Below are 7,273 nucleotides of genomic sequence, written 5' to 3'. Positions count from 1 at the left end.
TGAGGATCTGTTCCTCAGGGGTCACATGGGCTTTGGAGGAGCCCCTGGCTCCTTTCTTTTACCAGTTCCATCTATGTGAAGATAAGTCAAAGGTCCTGCTCCACCATGTCTGGCTTCACTTGATAGCAAGGTTGAGATGTTTCCTCTGAGTTGACCCTCCTCTTTGTAGATAGGACACTGGTTCAAGTCCATCTTGTGGAGTCTCCATGTCCTCCCTGAACAAGAGGACAGGTGACTCACCATAGTTACAGGACATTTTGAGAGATGTTCCATAGTCCCCTGGAACTTAGTCAACCTTGGAGGGAAAGGGGCAAAAACTGTCTTTTAAGTCCCTCTGACCACATTAGTATAGGCCTCAAAGTATGGCTGTTAAACAGGTTAGTTTCACCAGCCTGGGTACTTTAAATTACCATGTGCTATGTAGATAAAGCTTGGGTAAAAAAAATATTCGCAGATACACCTTGACTACATATATATTTTGTTCCTTAAACTAGTTGACTAAACTATGGCCTTAGAATTTTTTTTTTTCTGGTCTTTTTTTTTTTGTTTTTTTTGAGACAGGGTCTCTCTGTAGCCCCAGCTGATGTGGAACTCGGTATGTAGACCAGGCTGGCCTCAAATGCACAGAGATCCACCTGCCTCTGCCTCCCAAGTGCTGAGATTAAAGGCGTGCACCACCACACCTGGTGACCTTAGAATTTTTTTAAAAATTTATTTTTTATTTTTTACTTTATGAGTATGTGTGTATTGTCTGCAAGTAGGTTAGTGGACCCTTGTTGTGCAATGCCCACGGAGGTCAGAAGAGGCTGTCTGATCCCTTGGAACTGGAGTTATGGACAGTTGTTAGCTGCCATGTGGGTGCTGGGATTCGAACCCAGGTCTTCTGCAACCACTGAGCCATGTCTCCAGCCCCGACCTTAGAAAATTTAAAATTATGTGTATATTATTTTTGTTTCATCCTTTATATATCATAACAAACCTACAAAGACCTTCATCACTTGCTTTGGCTTTCTCTTTTTTTATTTTGGAAAACATCTCCATTCCCATATCCTTTTAACATCTTTCACATTCTTATTTTCTTTCTTTCTTTTTTTAATATTATGAGATACAATAGCATTAACAAATTTTCCTCCGGTTGTGAGAATTCTTTTCCTGGGGATACTAAGCAATGCTTACTCCCCTTTAAGGTTCTAGTGTCAAGCCAATGTTTGATTAAAGTTTCACTGGTCTGATAGGTGTTCATAGTATGCTTTATTTACATGTGGTAGGGGGATCCTATCATCTGGCTATAGGGCAATGCCTAATTATCGTATAGAAAAAACCTGGGGGCAGTTTTATTGCAGGTAACTATGCCAAAGGTCATGTTCCAAATAAGGCCAGGCATCTGTGCTTGGAGGCACTTTCCAGATAAGGTCAGGCAGAGAGCAGGAAGCCCCTACTGAGAAAGGAGTCCTCCATTAAGCGCTGAGCTCCACTGCAACCTTAACAGCAGGGTTCCCCAACATCTCCCTCTGTTTTGTTTTATAATGGAGAAGTGTCATCACAAGCTTTAAGAGCTGATTCATCTATATTGGGAGAATCCAAGGTCTGATAATTGACCATGACCTGATTGGTAGTAATTTTAGCAATGGTGGCAATTTGTCATCCCAGAAATTTTATGAAACAGGGAGCAAGCAAGCATCAGGATAACACATGGCATAATCAGGGGGCTATTGATATTTTAACATTACACCATCTGAAGAGGCTTACTCAAATTGCCAATAGGGAATTGGGATGCAGACTGCTTTGATTTTTTCCATGCTGAACAGGGATGCAGGGTGAGGCAGTTGGGGTACCCCCCTTCAGTGGGTCTATGTAAAAGACTCCCAAATTGCATAACTCTTAACTATAGGGAGAAAAGGAAGGTGCTTGACTGGTGCCTGGGAGATGTGAAGGAAAAGTAAAGGCAAGAGTAGTTTGTATTACAATTTCTAGGCAGGGAACCAGAAAATGTCCAAATTAAACTCCATTGGAGTTTCTTGATGAGGGTTTCCAAAGGCATCCATCTAACGGGTTCCTCCTCATTTTTCTTTTGCCTGTCAAGGCTGGACTGATGATTGATGAACTCAGGATTTGTTGTCAGGCACTTTGATAACTGTTGGAGTGGCTAGAATCAGCTCCCTCTTAAATGGCCTCTAGATAGGGAGAGAAAACAAATTTAGTCATCATTTTAGAACAATAGTTGTTTCCCTCAGCTGCAGGTGGGCACTACAGTATTTCAGACCAAGAATTGAAGTCTTACAGCTGAGTAGCATTGGCTTACTAGGAACAAATCATCAATGAGAAATAATTGTCTAAATAACATATTATAAGAACTTAAGTCTAATGTCTGGGATGTGTAATCCCTTGAAATCTTAACAAAATATGCTGATGACTTTAATCTTTGGTTATACTTTCCTTTTGGGTGTTTAAGACCATACAGTTGGCCCAAATAAACCAATTTATTATTAATTTTAAGGTTGTTTGAGGATCTGTTCCTCAGGGGTCACATGGGCTTGAGGGGAGCCCCTGGCTCCTCAGGATTTCTTTTACCTGTTCCATCTACATGAAGATAAGTCAAGAGGTCCTTCTTGACCTGGGCTTCACTTGGAAGCATGGAGGAAATGTTTTCTCTGTGTTGATCCTCCTCTTTGTAGACTGGACACTGGTTCAAGTCCATCTTCTGGGGTCTCCATGGTCTCCCTGAACAAGAGGACAGGTGACTCACCATAGTCACAGGATATTTTGAGAGATGCTCCATAACCCCTGGAACTTGTTTGACCTTGGAGGGCAAGGAACAAAAAATTGTCCCTTTAAGTCCCTCTGACCAGATTAGTATAGGCCTCAAAGTCTGGCTATTAAACATCCAAGAAGGTTAGTTACACCAGTCTGGTACTTTTAATTACCATGTGCCTTGTAGACAAAGCTTGGGGAAAACCCAAACATTTTTAAATAAACCTTGATGAGACATCCTTAAACTAGTTGACTAAATTATGACCTTAGAAAATTTAAGATTATTTATATCTTTTTCTCATCCTTGTTATATCATAACAACCCTACATAGACCTTCATCATTTGTTTAGGCTTTCTCATTTTTCTGTCAATTCTGGAAATATCCAGCCATCATAATTTTTATACATAAATTCTTCTTTAAAAATGTCTCCATTCTCATATCTTTCTAACATCTTTTAACTTTCCATTTTCTTTCTTAATAACCATGAGACACAATAACATTAACAAATAAATTTTTCATCTGTTGTGAGAATTCTTTTCCTGGGGATACTAAGCAATGTTTTCCCCCTTTTAGGTTGTAGTGTCAAATCAATGTTTGATTACATTAAAGTTTTTCTGGGAACCAATGAATTTACTGAGCTTACTCACAGAGATGACTGAGGGGTTGCTGAGGGATATGAGTGACCTGAGAGTATTTACACAGGAAAGCCTTTACCCAGCATGGATTGAGCCTTCTCTTCCTAGCCTTCCCCAGATAATATACTTTAGTCCTTCCCAAACCCAGGAGACCATGTATGATTAGGGCCAAATTACATACAGTTGGCTGGGAAGAGCAGATGGATACTCAGGTGAGGGTCCAATGACCCTGTTTACCCCTCCTCCTTTAATTAAAGAATATGATACTCAAGTCAACAAATCGAATTGTGATGATCATTTGTCAGTGGACACAGCTGAAGTCATGAAGATGGTAGTTGTTTGACTCAGAAGAAAGTAGTGTGTAGCATCATCTTATTAAAAGAACATGAAATCTAAATTATATTTGTAAGATAATGCAATAAGTTAATATTACCTGTGTACATATTGCATTTCATAAGTTTCCAGGTAAACCTTATAGAAAACACAAGGCAGTTAAAAATCTTTTACCTTATGTAGTTTAGAGAGTGGTCTACCAAAACCTTGCTTTAGGTGGAAAGAAGCAATTGGTACATATTTAAACATTATCAAATTGATGTTTACAACCTCCAGTATAATCAATTCAGGAAAACTGAGCTATAACCCTGTTTAGACTTTAATAAACCCTTTCAATAACAAATTATAAACAAATCTATGAATAAATTTACCAAGAAATATTTTATCTTACCTCTGCAAGAGCAACCAATCCTCTTAACTGCTGAGCCATATCTGCAACATCCTTATTGACTGTTGGGGAACCCTGCTGTTAAGGTTGGCTCCTTTAAAGGTTTAGAGATGTTTTATACAGACTTGGAAAATGTTCATTTTATATAAAACATATCTAAACATAAAGATAAATTGCACCCTGGAGCAGAAGCAATCATTCCTTAAAAGTTAATTTATATTTTTAATAGAAGCCATGTTGTAATTTAATAATTTTAGTTTGCAAGAGAATTTACTTACAAGTCAATTTGATATCTAGTAAATTATTATTTAATAATTGTTTCATCAGTATTAAACATAAATCTACACATTCACAACAGTCTCATTCAACAAATACTGTTGTTAGACACAATGTCACAACAAACCAGTTTTAAAACTAAGACTGATTACCTTGATGAAATTTTATCAAATGTATATAAAAGAAACTCTTAAAAGCCAGCACTACTTTACATACACATCCATATACATACGCACACATACATACATATATATACACACATATATATGTATATGAGAATCTCATCTAAAAATGGCTGTGTTAGACAAAGCCATACACACTGATGAAGTAGAAAGAAGCAACTAGTACACAGTTAAGTATTATCAAATTGATGTTCACAGCTTTTAGCATAATCAATTAAGGAAAGCTGTGATGCTTTAGTTACTGACTGAGGAATTCTAGGCAGAAGATCTCTCTTTTTTAAAAAAAAAATCTATCCTGTTGTTTATGAAGTACTTAAATTTATCTTTGTATTACCATACATTTTACATTAGTCTGTGTTAGTGACTTTCCTCAGTATTGTGACCAAATAGAGAATCCCATTAACTACTTTTACTATAGACAGTTACATCCTCTGTTGAAATTAGTTTACACCTTAGCTGTTTTGTACAGTGCATTTACTCTTAGGCTGTTTTCTTGTTTTCCTTTTCTTGTCACAGGGCCAGGGGGCCAGCCTGAACCTGGAAAAGTCTTGGAGAACATATCTTGAGATAATAGGCTTGAGTCTGAAGTGGGAGGACCAATCCCATCTCCAGAGTCAGTATCTCAGTGAGCTCAAACAGCATGTGACAATTTACCAATATAATTAGTATTACCCTGACATTATAACTAGAAAGCACTCAGAGAATGATGGGGCAGGAACAGAAGCAAGTATAGTGCATCTGAGCATCAGAGAGGGAAATAGCTCTATTCCAGAGAAAAATAGGCTTAGAATCATAATGTAGAAAGGGGAGGAGTTAAGACCATTAGAGGCTGTATCTCAACTCTCTCACTCAAGTAGACTATTACTTTTTACCTCTCATTGTTGTAACTATGTGTTGGTCAGTTACTAGGCAATACTGTTAACTGGCATGGTGAATTCCTTTGAAGAGGGCTGTCAGTCTGGATTGGAAAAAACATTTTATAATTTATTATACATGATCTTGGGTTAAGCACCCATGACCTGGGGAAAACACAGAAAACAATGTTACCTAAAAGAACTTGCAAAGAAACAATATCATAATACTCTTCTTTTTAGTCTATGACATTGTAACTAGAAGGTACCCAGGGAATGATGTGGCAGGAACAAAATCAAGCATATGCCTAGTAACTGAGCATCAGCAAGGGAAATACTCTAGTCCAGAGAAAAAGAGACTTAGAATCATAATGCAACAAAAGGAAGTGATTGGGACCAGTGGAGTCTGCATCTTAAGTCTCCCATCCAAGTAGGCTGTCCTTTTTAACCTCTCATAGTTGTAACTATGTGTTGGTAGTAGTGTGTCTCCCATGGGCCACCATAGCCACCACCGTGGTGCGTGCCCTTGGAGCAGGGAGAAAAGGCCATGACCCATGACACGTGCCAGCCTTTACCCAGGTGTGTGCAGCAGGAGGGCACCTGCCCCTGAGGGGAAGCCTGTGGGGATGCAGAGGACCATAGGAGGAAGCCCTCCACATGAGGGGGGAGTCATGTCTGATGAGCCCCTTCCCCAAGAAAAAGTTTATGGAAAAAAATGGCTTTTAAAATCTTTTTTCTGTTTGTCCATGGGGTAAGCGGCCTTAAATTCTTTAAATGCTCCATGGCCACCTGCCACTTTAAATCCCCCCCCTTTTTTTTCCTCATAGGGCAGGCCAATTTAAATTCTCACCTAACCAGTTTGGCCTGAGCCTGAATGCCCCGAGGCAAGATAATAAAACAGATAAGGAAGTTTATTTGTTCTCTTATGAGTTGAATCCAATATGTGTGAAAATCCCTGCAAGATAGAAATTTGGGGATTCTTTGTTTCTAGGGGCATTGTTCAAGATAGAAAAGGAAAGGGGGTGAAATGCTGAGACCCGAAGATCACAGGGGATTCCTCACTAGTCCACAGTGCAAGCCTGACCACAAGTTTCAGAGAACTGGCGACTGCTCTAAGAGCGTTAACTGGGTTTTGCATTAGAAAGATGTATAGATAGGAGGTCTTTGTTTACACCTGGGTGAGAGTTGGAGTTGGAGTCCATTCAGAGGACTAAGAGCTTCAGCTAACATCAGGGAGCAGCCCTAATCAGAAAGCCTCAATTACTCCTTCATCTTTAACCGTCCCACGGGAAGACTCAGACCGAAAGTAAAAAGGGGGAAAAGGAGAGGCTGCCAATCCTCAAGAGTGGGATGGCCAAGGCAAAGATGCTGCTACCCTCTGTAGAGGGGGTACTCACAAACTCTGCGTGTTCCAGGAGCCCCATGTTAGGTGCCAGCTGTGGGTCTCTCCCTCCCCTCATAGACTATTGGCCACTGATCCGTGAGACAACAGGGAGCAGAAGCGATGAATGGGGTCAGGACCGCCAGTAAGCATGGACAGAAAAGACCTTCCAGGAGTCAGTTTCAGTGACACAGCTTCCCCCTCCACCTTTTAAAAAATAAATTATTTATTGAGACTTTCATACATGCATATAAAGTGTTTTGATTAAATCCATGCCCACTCCCTCCCCTCCAATTCCTCCCATATCTCCCCATCACTTTTTTCTGATAACTTCATGTACTGTTCCTTCTTCTTTGATTTATTTATTTTTTAAGTGGGGCTTTTGGCTACTCTGACATTGCCCTCTCTGAAGAGGTAACCCTAAAATCTTTTAAGGATTAGATAAAAGCTCCCAAATATTTTTTGACATTTTGGC

Source organism: Nannospalax galili, unplaced genomic scaffold (genome assembly GCF_000622305.1).
Source record: "Nannospalax galili isolate Female #2095 unplaced genomic scaffold, S.galili_v1.0 scaffold536, whole genome shotgun sequence".
Taxonomy (NCBI): Eukaryota; Metazoa; Chordata; class Mammalia; order Rodentia; family Spalacidae; genus Nannospalax; species Nannospalax galili.
The sequence above is the reverse complement of the archived record's forward strand: the minus strand, read 5'-3'. Positions refer to the sequence as shown.